The sequence below is a fragment of the Saccopteryx leptura genome, chromosome 7 (assembly GCF_036850995.1).
Source record: "Saccopteryx leptura isolate mSacLep1 chromosome 7, mSacLep1_pri_phased_curated, whole genome shotgun sequence".
Taxonomy (NCBI): domain Eukaryota; kingdom Metazoa; phylum Chordata; class Mammalia; order Chiroptera; family Emballonuridae; genus Saccopteryx; species Saccopteryx leptura.
The window spans coordinates 7,522,162-7,536,389 of NC_089509.1; the positions used below are offsets into that span (position 1 = coordinate 7,522,162).

The following is a 14,228-nucleotide window of genomic DNA, read 5'->3' on the forward strand; positions in this document are numbered from 1 at the left end:
AGGGTGGAGGCCCCAGTCTTGTGGAAGACCCAGGTGGTCAGGAGTCTTGAGTAAATGGCAGAAGAGGTAAAAGGAGTGTCACATTGGTGCCAAGATAATGAGGGCTGACTACAGAGGTGGCAGTTATTGCTGGCCCTCTGAGGATACCACCTGCAGCCCTGGTTCCAGTAGGAGGCAGTGCAGCTCAGCAGAAAGTGTGCAGGCTTCTGAGAAGGGCCTGCCTGACTCTTGTCCTGTTCCCAGTTCACCAGCGAGCACACTGGACAAGTTACTTAGCGTCTATCACTTTGGTTTCCCTCATCTGAAAAGCGGAACACTTTCTTCAAAGGGTTGCAAGACCCACAGGTAAAATGACTGGCCCCAGATACTCTCTGCAAGTGGAAGCTCCTATTACTGGTGTCCGTGTTCCTTGGCAGAGGCTGGCCTGGGTCAGGAAACACATGGCCAACGCAAGGTGCGGAGAACCTAATAGAAGCGCTGGAGAGAGTAGGAAAACCACAAGGGCCAGCGCAGCGACTGAGGCTGGTCACAGAGGGCTCCGGGCACTCAGGACAGGGAGCATGTGGAGAAAGTTGATGAGACCGGTGTGAGAGGACTGCTGGCCACAGAGACCTGCCGGCCAAGAGCCCCAGAGAAGTAAATGCTCCAGTCTCAATCTCCTCCCTCCCATCTCCTGCTGGGGCGTCCATGGCCAAACCAATAGGAAGGCAGAGGGCCAAGGGGCTTATTGGGTCTAATCAGACAGGTCTGTGTTCTGGTGCAGAGAGCAAGATGGCCCCTTGTGGCCTTGGGCTGCAAACTGAAGGCAGACTGGCGTGAGCACGGCTGTGCACCTGCCCTGTTTGGAGTGGGACCTCACCTCCAGGGTCCGGGAGGCCATCTAATCAAACCGCTTCCCACTGGACAGGGCCTGGCCACCCAGGCCCTCTCTGAAACGTCAGGGGTAATGTACTCCACCTTTCCAGACTCCAGGAGCAGCCAGGGCTCATTCCCATGGACCCTCAGCCTTTCAGGTTTGGAATAATTCAGATGGGAGTTTATCTGAAATTTATCTTCGCTGTATTTATACAGAAAGTCCTTAAAAAGCCAGTTGATAGTATAAATAAGAATAATTATTGTATTTCAGGAGAGAAGGTTTATCATACCAAAAGAGGGGAAAAAAGCATCCCCACAGAACACATTTCTGGGAAATTAAGAGAATGAGAAACTGTTCTTTTTTTTGATAATAATCACGAACTATAGAAATGATCCCTGAAAGTATAGTCTTTGATAATAATCACACAGATATAATTTCATATGATCCTGAAGGTGATTCAGGGATGAGACCAGTATTCCCTGGTCCTGTCTGGTCAGTGTCCCAATCAGGTGATACCTAGACTTGGTGAACAGAGATTTGACTCTCTCTAAGGTCAAGGGCAAACTCTTTCCAAGCAGCAGAGGGAAAGCGTGGTGAGTCCTTGTAGTCCACAAGTCTGGGGTGGAATCTGTGTATCTTGGGTCCCATGACCGTGCCAAACTTTTATTCCTCTATCTTGAAATGGGTAATGCAATACCCACCTTGTGGGCTTTCTCTAAGGCTCACCAAGATCCTATGGGGCTGGCCTTATCACTCATTAGGTCTTAATTTCCTAACTCCCATCTCCTACTGGCCCTTGAAGGGGCACTGGATGCTCCCCAAGGACCCACGCAGGCTCCACCTCCTTTATGTCTGCCGGGGCCCTGCCTCAGGGAGGCTGAGCAGGAGATGCTGGCTAGAGGCATGAGCAGGGAGGCTGCCCACCCCTGTTATCTGGCTTAGGCTAGCCCAGCTCTTCCCAGGCCTTGAACCTTTTTTCTGTCACGGCAGATTCTGTCTCTCTAACTCTCGTGGGTTGGGCGTCATTTGAATCTCAGCTCTGCCATTTGCCTACTAAGAAGCAAGTTTCTTAACCTCTCCTAGACTCTGGACCAGTGAGATGGCCCAACCTGTTTGCAGGTGGTGTCAGGCCCCTGGCACAGCCCTTGGTCATTATGGTAACTGGGAGCATTTGTCATTGTTTGTGTAGTGTGTAGTGTGTTCAGACACTTCTAAATTAATCAGAAATCTGGCTTTGCCTTATGGGGTTTTCTGGTGATGGGAAGTTGCAGACTGTTGGTAGAACCTGCTGATTTGGGGGAGAGGTGATGGTGGTGCAGGTGAGATGGTGGCTGTGACATGGTCACGGTGGCCTAGAAGGGTCTGGGCCTGTTATACCCCAAACCCACTTCCAGGCAGGGCTACCCTGGGCTGCCAGGCTTTCCAGAGAAGGAGCATTCTGAGGTCCTGCTCCCATACCCTTTGTTTCCAAGATGTGAGTGTGGGCCCCAGAGCACCTGTCCTGGCCAAAGGAGCATGGACGTTGTGACCTCTCTGCAGAAGAGGTGAGTGATGAAGCTCAACACTTGCCCAAGGCTCCGTTGAACAGGCGTCCATCATCTTAATGGTACCTTGTAGATGTCTGGCTCATCTAGACTCTTTCTCATGACCCCGTCCCGAAAGCATTCCATGTGAGCTATTCCTGGCATGTCCTGTGGTATAAAAACACGGTTCATCTTCTCAAGGAGACATGGGGAGGTTGAAAGTCAAATCCATTGGAACAAACCTTGGCTTTGGAGATGAGTCAAGTGCTTATTATGCAAGGCCTTGCTCTCCCTGAGGAGAAGTCAGCATGATGAGCAAAGCAGAGTTTTGGGGGATCTGGCGATAGGATGAAAAGGGAACAGGATCTATGCGGTGCACACCGTCTCCGTGAGGAAGGCTGTGGCTATTGGGCAGCTGCCATCTCCTGAGGACCGCAGTCTCCTGCGCCACCGAGGGTAACCCGGGGGGGGAGGGGCTGTGCTGGGTCCCTCTGCTTCAGAGAGGTCTGGGCAAAGAATTGGGGTTCAGCTTGGCTTGGTTTGGGGAGAGAAAGGCATACCCTCCCGCAGAGCCTGGCCACCAGCTTCCCGTGTGCAGCAGAAGTGAAGCAGAGGGCTGCGTGAGGAGGGTCTGGAACTGGGGCTGCAGCAACCTCGCCTCCTCCTTCCCTAACAGCTCGACCTTGGGCTTCAGCTTCTCCATTAGGACAGCAGGAATTATAGCTGCCTCTTCTCTACTTAAAAGGTGAGCTGTAGGCACAGGCTGGTCACAATATCTCCTGATAACAATGTCTCTTGTATTTCTTGGCAGAAAATATAAACAAGCATTTTGGGGGAAGAGGAGAGGCTGGCTGGATCATGACTCCTGCTGTCCTTAGGGAAAGGAAGGTAGGGTGTCCCAAAAGCCAGGGGTCCTGGGGCCACCCACGGCCTCTTCCACCTACTGAAAAAGGGAAGATGCTTAGAGTATGTAACTTCTGGATGTATAGGAGGCCCAGTAGGGTCACTATGGGCCTAGCTCCAGGGTGTGGCCAGCATACCCTTTGCAGGTGAGTGTGGACGAAGAAAATTTGTTGTGTATTTTTTTTTCAAAAAAGAAAAAGGAGCAACAGAGAGAGAGAGAGAGAGAGAGAGAGAGTCCTGGGAGATCAGGTGGGGATCTCATTCATTTTCCAGGAGGTGCTGCAGGGACTTGTAGGAAAAGGAGAGATTAGTCAGGGTCTCCCATCTTTTCAAAAGAGAGCTACTGTGCTTTTATTTTTTCACATATCAGAGTTCTGTTTGTGATTTTCAGTGGACAAAGATTCTTTAGCTGAGTAAAATTAAAACCAGTGTTTGAAACCATTGGTCAGCCGGACTGGGGAGTTCCCTGAAAAACTCTCACTTCTCCATCGCTGCTCTGGGTTTCTCGTGCCTCATTACAAGACGCTCCAAAACTTAGTGGCTTCCAATAGCAATTTACTTATTTATTTTTCCATCAATTGACCGGGCTCAGGTGTGTGGTTTTCACTTGGGGTCTCTCTTGTGGTTGCCGTTTAAATGGTGGCTGGAGATGGAGTCCTGAGGCTCAACTGGACAGTGTTGTCCAACATGGCTTTCTTACTGGCATGGCTGGCACCCCAGTTGGGGAGGTGGGGAGGTCTGGGGACCTCCTAAAAGTTAGCCAGGTAGCTAACTTTTCACATGGCCTCATTGTGTAGACTTCCTCCCAGCATGGCGGCCTTGGGTCAGTCAGACCTCTCACAGGGAGCCTGGCTTGATCTGAGAGACCGCTCCAGAGGTTGCCAGGCTCTTTGTGACTTGGTCTCGGAAGTCCAAGTGTCACTTCCATCATATTCTAATACTCAAATGTTAGGTCCAAGGGCGACCCCCATTAAAGGGCAAGCACTCTGAGAGCAGGTGAGGACCAGGAGGCGGAGCTTGTTGGAGTCCGTCTTTGGAGCCTGTCTACCACAGTCCCAGGAGGAAGAAGGAGAACACAGGTCTGACCTCCCATGTCTCTGCAGCCCTGTCAAAAGCTGGAATGGGGTGTTAGTCAAATAACTGAATAAGGTTCAGAATCGAGACTGGCAGAGCGAGCAAAAGAAAGCCCACCCCCTGCTCCTTGCCTCAAGTTCCTTGTATAGGAAACAAAGACTCATATTCCCTATTCACTGAGATGAAAAATGTCATCCCTCCTCAGGATAAAAAAACCAAAAGTCCCGATCCCAGCCTCTGCTGGGGAAATTAGTCACATTTCCAGACATATGTCTGATATGATTTGATATGGACATCCCGAGGCTGGGGCTCCCATCAGCTGGTCTCTTGTTTCTGATAGCCGTCCCTTTGACAGACATATAAACAGGAGTCAGTTCCAAAGTGAGCTGGGCAGGGACACAGGGCTTGGTCCAGTCTCCCTCACAGGACGCGCTCTAGTAGAGACTTCTGGCTTCCTGAGATTATTGCTAAAACTCAGGCTCATGTAACAGTACGTTTCAGACACTGGAATTTTCCCTAGTACTGTGAGGGCCCAGCTGGAAACCTAATCCCCTGTTTTTGCTTTAGCTGTTCTATTTCCCAGGAATCTGAAGGACTTCTTTAGACAGTCAGGCACAACTATCATTGGGGAAAAGCAGGGTTCCAGTGAGTTGTTAGGAGTATCAGTGGCCTCTTTGTCACCACCAACTGAGAGTTCTTCCCTGCAGACACACCACAGTGCCTGAGCACCCATCCTTAGGGGTGGTGACCTTGCGTGGGTAAACTGAGAGCACCTGGGTGGTGGCTCTAGTGAGGTATGTGATTGCAGTCCAGGGGCAAAGGTGCAGGGTTAGTGCCTCTCTTACTAAACTGTGTGGAGACCGCAGCTGGGCCCTGGCTCTGAGGGCTGCATTGGTATTTTGAGGGTTTCCACCTGACCTCTCATTTCCGGGGAACCCACTCCTTCCCCTCCTACCACGAGAGGGAAAATGTCCTTGCAGTACAGTTGCTGTTTGCAAGCAAATGAGTGAAGTGAGCGGGTGGGCAGGAGGGAGAGGGTCCCAGGGCCCCATGAAAACAGCTGCCACTTTAACTTGGGAGGGGACCCCAGGGAGTCCTTGAACTTGATGTCATTTCTGTCATGCATAGGGAGAGGCGCGAGTGAGCGTGTGCAGGGAAAGAGAAATGTAGAGAAAACAGTTAGCCTCTGTTAATATTTGATAGGCAGCCAAAGCACTTTTGTTCCTAAGCCCAGCAAGCTACCCGTGAAAAATAAATTGCTTTTCAAGAACATTCATCACAGCAAGTGGCTCATTTCCTTGTCCTCAAACAACCCCATTCGTAGGCCCTTTCTCCCATTAAAAACTCCTCAGATGTGGTAAAATCAATAAAAAAAAAACAAAACAAAAGGGAGGTGTGGGGGTGGGAGTGGCCAATGCAGGAAAGGTAGAGGTGAGGGAGAGGCCCTGTGGCTGGACAAGTGGCCGACACTGGGACCTTGTGGTGTGGGCCCCATTTGGGTTCCCCTTCTGAACAGAGGGACGTGAGCTCCACAGGTGTGGTTCTGAAGCTCCGGAGCACGAGTGCTGAGCTGCATCAGCCTGTGTCCCTCTGAGTGTTCCTGTCCTGTCTCTTGCTCCCCATTGCTCTATGCCCATCATCTTGTGTGTTTCCTTTACAGTGCTTATCCCAATATTTCATTATTGATTCATCTGTCTGTTGTCTGCTCCCCAACTGGAGAGATGATCCACCAGGGCAGGGACCATACTGGCTTACTTGCTGGTCTATCCTGCAGCCAACTGGACACTCAACAAATCCTTGTGGGATGAAGCAGTGAGTGAGCAAATACAAAATGTGAGACTTAGGGCAAAAGGTAGTGTCTAGTTCAGGATGTCTTTTTTTCCTGAGATTTATTTAGCAACAAATTTCACGAGTAACTGGCCAGACCAACCAGGCCCCAGGGCTTGTTGTGTGATCTCTGTGTGATAGAGGTTAGCTAGGAAGTTTTAGGGGATAGCTCACCACAGGAAGAGGCCACTGATACGTGGCCTCTATATTGGGATTCGTGATTCCATCTTGGGATATGCACCATAAAGGAAATGTTGAGTGATGTGATGGGGCCAGCTGGGGAGGGAGAGCTCTCTTGCAGGTGGATGATCAGGGAAACTGAGGCCCAAAGGAAGAGCAGAGCAGCCAAGGATGGATTGTGGGCATGCACTGGGTGTGTGTGAGGAGCAGAGAGGAAGCCAGAGGCCGAGGTGGTGGGTGAGGAGGACACAGAGATGATAAGTCATGTCACCTCCCTGCACCTTGGAGTCCTATTAAATGAGAGTGATCACTTTGTGGTATGTCTGTAGGATTATAGTTGACAGAGGGAACGTTATGCACTGCACGTATGTGTACCCCCACCCAATTTGTATGCTGAATCCCCAGTCCCTGATGTAATGGTATTAGACGACAGGGCCTTTATACGAGGTCATGATGGTGGGGCCTCCATGATGTAATTAGTGTCCGTATAACAAGAGGAAGAAACACCAGAAGGCTCTCTCTTCACCATGTGAGAACACAGCAAGAAAGTGGCCATCTGCAAGCCAGGAAGTAGGCTGAACCAGAAACTGGATCTGCAGGCACCTCAATTTTAGACTTCCCAGACTTGAGAAATGTGAGAAATAAATGTCTTTTATTTAAGCCGTAAAACCTGTGGGATTTCATTATGGCAGCTGATTAGGATGGGGAACATGCCTGGTATAGGAACTCAATATATAATGGTCATTTTATTATTTTTACAAGTGTAGAGCCTCTCAACACAAATGAAATATCAATATGATATTTGAGGATTTCTGAGCATCTACTGCAGGCGTCCCCAAACTACAGCCATCATGCGGCCCCCTGAGGCCATTTATCCGGCCCCCGCCGCACTTCTGGAAGGGGCACCTCTTTCATTGGTGGTCAGTGAGAGGAGCACTGTATGTGGTGACCCTCCAATGGTCTGAGGGACAGTGAACTGGCCCCCTGTGTAAAAAGTTTGGGGACCCCTGACTACTCCATGGTGGCTCTAGAAAATTCCCAAGGTTTGAGATGTCGGCAGGAACCCTCCTTTTAGGTGGTGTGTGTATGTGTGTGTGTGTGTGTGTGTGTGTGTGTGTGTGAGAGAGAGAGAGAGAGAGAGAGAGAGAGAGAGACAGAGACAGAGACAGAGAGAGTCATAAAGACATGTTTGGACCACAGCCTCACTCACACTGTTTTCAGCAGGGGACCCCTCCATATCTCCACTACCAATGATGGGTATTTCTTCAGGTGTGTATGTGGAGAATAAGGCTGTTGGTTGGACTCATTAATCAGCAACAAGAAGGATTCCAGTGGGTCTTGGGCACTTAAGTACTATATTTTTAGATTTGTTCATTCATTTAACATGTATTTGAGTATCTACTCTGTGTGGTGGGTTACACAGGTGAACAAGCCTGCACGGTCCTTATTCCGGTGGAGTTGACACTCTAGTTCGGAACCGACGTTGAAAGGATGAATTCGTGATTCCATCTTGGGATATGCACCTAAAGGAAATGCTGAGTGATGTGATGGGGCCAGCTGGGGAGGGAGAGCTCTCTTGCAGGTGGATGATTGGGGAAACTGAGGCCCAAAGGAAGAGCAGAGCAGCCAAGGATGGATTGTGGGCATGTACTGGGTGTGTGTGAGGAGCAGAGAGGAAGCCAGAGGCCGAGGTGGTGGGTGAGGAGGACACAGAGATGGTCCAAGGGGCCCTGCAGCAACTGGGGCCCGGGAAAGGGCTAAGACAGAAGCCCTGGGGCCCACGGGCACTGCTGTCAGCCCTGAGTCCTGGCTCTTCAGGCAGGCTTGCAGGCACTGCCCAGGAAAGGGCTGGGAGGCCAGATAGGAGTGCTTCCAGCTGCCAGCACCCCGGGGTGGCCTCAACTCCGCAGAGTATCTTTGCTCCACACCAAATCCTAGCAGAGCAGAACCCACCTGCTTCCTACCGGTGAGGCTTCTTGGCGCAATGCTCCTGGGCTGCCCAGGCCCCACTACTGCAGATCCAGGAGGCCCTCCTAACTGGTTGAGAAACAGATACTGACAAATCTTTCTTATTAGACAGAAAGGGATTCTTTTCAAGCCCTACCAAGAATAGCCTAATTTATTCACGCGCTCTGGGCTGAGAAGCGAGCAGAGGCTGGGGACTGGCCTGGCACCCCGCCCACGCAGGCCATGAAAGCCGGGGCGGGGCCAGGAGCTCCAACAGGCTGGACATTCAGAGAGGCCTGCACAGCCCCGCCCACCTGCCTACCCGCCACTGCTCCTGCTACCAGTCAGAGTAACAGATGCCGTTTATGCGTATCTCCCATGGACATCTGGCTTCCCATTATTTCATTCAGTCCTTACAGTAACCCTGCAAAGTGTGTGTCATTGTATCCTCGCTTTACAAACGAGGAAAGTGATGGCAGGAAGTTTAAGGGACTTGCCCAACATCACACAGCTAGTAAGTTGCAGAGGTGGGATTTGATGACTGTTGTGTGTGATTCCAAGCACTGCAGCATGGTGCAGCATAAAGGGGTATGTACCTATGTACTGTGTGGGGAAGGGGAGGGTGACAACAGCCCACTGTGCCCTGAGGACAAACTGAGGTCCCAGGACACTCAGTACTACCTGGTCAGCTCCCAGAAGGCTTCCCACCAGCGGCAACCCTTGGCAGCTCTCTGAGGACGGGGTGAGGAGGTGTGACTGAGGATGGCGCAGACAGTGAAGAAGCCAAAGCAACAAAAATCAACCAGGACAGCCTTTGCACTTTGCTGTGAGATCAGTACTTGGTGATTTAGCCACCAAAAAAGTCTCCTGTGACAAAGACATCAAATCTTTTTTGTGTGTGTGCACATTTTACATTTGAAAATCCTTTCACCTCCATGGACTCACTTAATTACAGAATCAAAATAACTCTGTAAAGTTGGCACAATCCTAGTTCTTCAGAAGAGTAAATTGAGGACTAGAGAAGACTAATGAGGACAATGAGATTGTTTCCGGTGTTTGGGGTACTTGATAGCTTACGTAATTCTCACAACAGCCCAGGAAATAGGCATTGCTTATCTCTCTCTTTTTTTTTTTTTTTTTTTTTACAGAGACAAGAAGAAAGTCAGAGAGAGGGACAGACAGGGATGGAGAGATGAGAAGCATCAATCATTAGTTTCTTGTTGCGCATTGCGACACCTTAGTTGTTCATTGACTGCTTTCTCACATGTGCCTTGACCATGGGTCCTCAGCAGACCGAGCAACTCCTTGCTTGAGCCAGCAACCTTGGGTCCAAGCTGGTGAGCTTTTGCTCAAACCAGATGAGCCTGCACTCAAGCTGGCAACCTCAGGGTCTCAAACCTGGGTCTTCTGCATCCCAGTCCGACACTCTATCCACTGCGCCACCGCCTGGTCAGGCTGCTTGTCTTATTTTTAAGGAAGAGGAAACCAGAACTCAGGAAAGGTCAAGTAGCTTCTTTAAGGTAACATAGGAGTGTAAGATCAAGGCTCTACCTGACTCTAAATTTACTCTCTTTCAGTTATTCTATATTCCTCCAAATCCCCAGCCAACCCGAGGAATAAATAGAGGCAGTAATTTCTGAGCAAGAAAGATTTGAAGGATGACAATAAGTCATCATGCCCAAATGTGTCTTTCTTTCCCCCCTTCAGCCCGTATGAGATGGCTGAAACGTCACTATTGACAATTATTTTGTTGAGTTAAACATTGCTGAGTCATGCTAGTCTTAAAATTTAAATCTCCCTATATGGGAGAAAGGCCTTCATTTCTTAGCATGATTGAGAGAGAAAAATACTCAAATATTTTACTGGAGCTCCTCAACTAGTTAAAGTCTGTGCCAATCCGTATTGTTGTCTTACCAAATTTCCATGTTTCTGCATCTCTTACATAAGGACAGCCCCTGACAGGTGGCAGTAAAAATGAAAACAGCCAGAGAGGTTCTACTTTGGGGTAGAATGTCGTAGGTGGCAGCAAACTTTTTCTCATGCTACCCTAACTACAAAGCAAGTAAACAAACACCCAAAATCATATAAATCCCATTTTAAAGACATTGGAGATTTGTGGAAGGCAGCAAGATGAAATTAAAATTCCAGAAATGGAAAAACTCTTCCAAGGTGAGCGAGTATTACTAGTCTTTGTCTTCCACGGGCTGAGTCAGTATTCAGACTGAGTGTTGGGTTGGAAGGTCTGCCAGGGGAAGGACAGTGGGCTGCGGAGAGGCAGCAGAGCCCCTGACAGCCACATGGGCCAGCTGGGCGATGGAAGAATAGTGGAGCTCCAGGCCTCTGCAGTGGGACACGAGCACTAGGGTGGCACAGGACACTGGGAGGACGGCCCATTAAGGCACTGTCTTTCAGTCCTTGGGAAGCAAACTACAACTAGAGGAAAAGGCCCTCAAGAGATTTCTGGTAAGAATTCTCCTCAAGACATCTGCCAGATACTTTGTGTGTAAAGGGAGGTGAATAAGTTGAGCTCCAAATTGCAGGAGAGAGGGACTGTCAAGGCCAACAAGACAGACATCTGCCAGTCTCACAGTCTCAAAACTGCAGAGAGGGCCATGCCTGAGATGAAAGATGCAAGACACACACGTCTCACCCTTAAGTTGTCTAAACCCAGGGGTAGACAGCCAAACAAACCCTGGAGTCCAGCTCCAGCTCAGCTTAGTTTCTGATTACATTGAAGTGATCGGCCTCTCAACTCATCTGCTTAACAGGAGAGAGGGAAATCCTCTAGGGATCAAGAAGAATGACTTTAAATTCTATGATTCTATTGTATGTAATAACTAAAATTCAATGAAAATGTTACATGTGAATAGGTAGGAAAACACGACCAAGAAGCATTAGATAAAAATACAACAGAAACAGAACTACGGAGTGTCTCAGTCAGTTTAAACTACCATAACAAAATACCACAGACTGGGAGGCTAAACAACAGGCATTTATTTCTCACATTTTGGGAAGGTGGGAAGTCTAAAAGCAAGGTGCCAGGGGAGCCTGACCAGGCGGTGGTACAGTGGATTGAGCTTCGGACTAGGACGCAGAGGACCCAGGTTTAAAACCCCAAGGTTGCCGGTTTGAGTATGGGCTTATCTGGCTTGAGCCTGAGCTCACCAGCTTGAGCATGGGGTTGCTGGCTTGAGCGTGGTATCATAGATATGACCTCATGGTCTCTGGCTTGAGCCCAAAGGTCGCTGGCTTGAGCAAGGGGTCACTGGCTCTGCTGTAGTCCCCAGTCAAGGCACATATGAGAAAGCAATTAAAGAACAATTAAGGATGCCCTGGCCGGTTGGTTCAGTGGTAGAGTGTCGGCTTCGTGTGCGGGAGTCCCGCGTTCGATTCCCGGCCAGGGCACACAGGAGAAGTGTTCATCTGCTTCTCTACCCCTCCCCCTCTCCTTTCTCTCTGTCTCTCTCTTCCCTTCCCGCAGCCAAGGCTCCATTGGAGCAAAGTTGGCCTGGGCGCTGAGGATGGCTCTGTGGCCTCTGCCTCAGGCGCTAGAATGGCTCTGGTTGCAACAGAGTGACATCTCAGAGGGGCAGAGCATTGCCCCCTGGTGGGCATGCCGAGTGGATCCTGATCAGGCGCATGCAGGAGTCTGTCTGACTGCCTCCCCGTTTCCAACTTCAGAAAAATACAAAAAAGAAAAAAAAAAAAAGAACAATTAAGGAGACTAAGGAGCCACAACAAAGAATTGCTGCTTCTCATCTCTCTTCCTTCCTGTCTGTCTATCTCTATCTGTCCCTCTCTCTGACTCTCTCTCTGTCTTTGAAAAAAAAAAATGGTACCAGGGGATTTGGTTTCTTGCGAGAGCTTTCTTCCTCGCTTGCAGATGGCCACCTTCTCTCTGTGTTCTCACATGGTGAAGATGCAGAATTCTGTGATTTTTAGTCTTATGAGGCTCTAATCTTCTCATAAAGGCTCTAACCTTGTGACTGGATCTAAACATAATTAACTTCCAAAGGCCCCACCTCCAAATACCGTGACATTGAAGGTTAGGGCTTCAGCATATGAATATTTGGGGGGGGGGGTACTCATTCAATCGGTAGCACAGTTTGCAATGAAGAGTCTGACTCCATAACTTGTTTTTCCCCCCGTTGATTTGAGAGAGGGAGAGAGGAAGGGAGGGAGATAGAGAAAGGCATCAACTCATTGTTCCACCTACTTGTTCTAGTTAGTTGTGCGCTTGTTGATTTCTTCTCCAACATACCCTGACCAGGGATCAAATCTGTGATCTACGCATGCCAAGATGATGCTTTATCCACTGAGCAACTCGGCCAGGGCCTTCCATTTTTGATATTTGAATGCTGACAACGTTCACGCCCATCGTTCCCTCTTCCCTTCTGTCTTACACCTGGGCCAGCTCAGAAGAAAGCCTAGATGCTCCCTCTATTATTAGTCTTAGCAGCAAGTTCAAACAATGCCAACCCTGGTTTGAACTTCCCCTCATGACTAAAAAGTCTCGTTTTTCTGCTCCCTCAAGCTATTCTTACACCTGCTTGGAAAATTTTCAGGCTCTCCCCAGAAATTCTCATATGTGAGGAATAAATATTTTCATATCTTCTTGGTGTCTGCTTGATATTATCAGTCTTGACATTCAAACCAAATTTTGTTTGGAGGTGTTCGTCCCATCATCACAACACAGATGATTTAACTATTAAAATTATCAAGGAAGAATTTAAAAGTAATTATTACAAACAGAATATGAAAAGAATTTATAAAGATGGAAATAATACAAGAGAAAATTCTACAAAGAACTGGAATCTATAAAAATTCAAGTAGATATTCAAGAACCGAAAATTTTAGTATCTGAAATTAAGAATTTATTAAATGGACTGAGTTTCAACCTAAACACAGCATATGATAGGACTCATGAGCTCAAAGACATGTATAGAAAATCCTCAAACTGAGGCAGAGAGAGAAAATAATGAAAATAACAGATCAAAGTATAAAACATAAGGGGACACAGTCATAGGTCTAACATGTATATAATTATATTCTCAGAAAAAGAGGAGGAAGAGAGAAAAAGAAACAATATTTGAAGAGATGACAGGCAAGAGTTTTCAAAAGAAGACAAAGACATCAACTTAGAATCATAAAGCTCAGTGAATCCCAAGGAAAAGAAAATTAGAGAAAACTATATATCAGCACATCATAGATAAATTCTGAAAACCAAAGACAATGGGATAGTATTAAAAGCAGCTAGGAGAAATAAGACAAAGTACATTCAAAGGCACAAAAGTGAGTTATGGCAGACTTGTCCATAGCAACTATGAAATCCAAGAGACAATAAATGACATTTTTAATGGCAGAAAGAAAAGTTCTACACATCCTGTGAAAATCTTCTTCAAAGATAAAGGTAATTCATGCTCATCTTCCCCTTCCCCTTCTTTCTCTTCCTTTCCTGAGAAATTTAGTTCTGAAGCCATTAGGTGCAGCTGAGCAAGCTGTGCTATGTGTGTGTGCGTGTGTGCGTGTGTGTGTGCGCGTGTGCGCGCGCGCGTGTGTGCGCACGTGTGTGTGTGTGTGTGTGTGTGTGTGTGTGTGTGTGTGTGTGTGTGTGTATACGCTAGGGAGAGTGGAGCAAGCCATGGTGGCTCTGGATGTCAGAGCCCAAACAGGATGAATAGAGTATTTCCAGAGAGAGGAGACCAGACGTGGAATGCCAGAGCCTGGCAGGACGAGGAGAGCGTCCCACTGACGAGAGCCCTTCAGCTTGCAGAGTCCGAGAGGGAGTTACAAATATAGAAAAGGAGAAACTGGGGGAAAAAACCCTCTGTGATATTAATTTGGAATAGAGTGTATCTGAGTAAATTTAAATGCATATAAAATAAATTTCTATATACTATAAGTACATAATATATGTT

At 48.2% G+C, this 14,228-nt stretch overlaps 1 pseudogene; it reads right to left on the reverse strand.

Annotated features, from left to right (window-relative positions):
* Positions 1-1,179: 1,179 nt before the first annotated feature.
* LOC136379174 (small nucleolar RNA U3) lies at positions 1,180-1,267 on the reverse strand (annotated as a pseudogene).
* Positions 1,268-14,228: the final 12,961 nt, after the last annotated feature.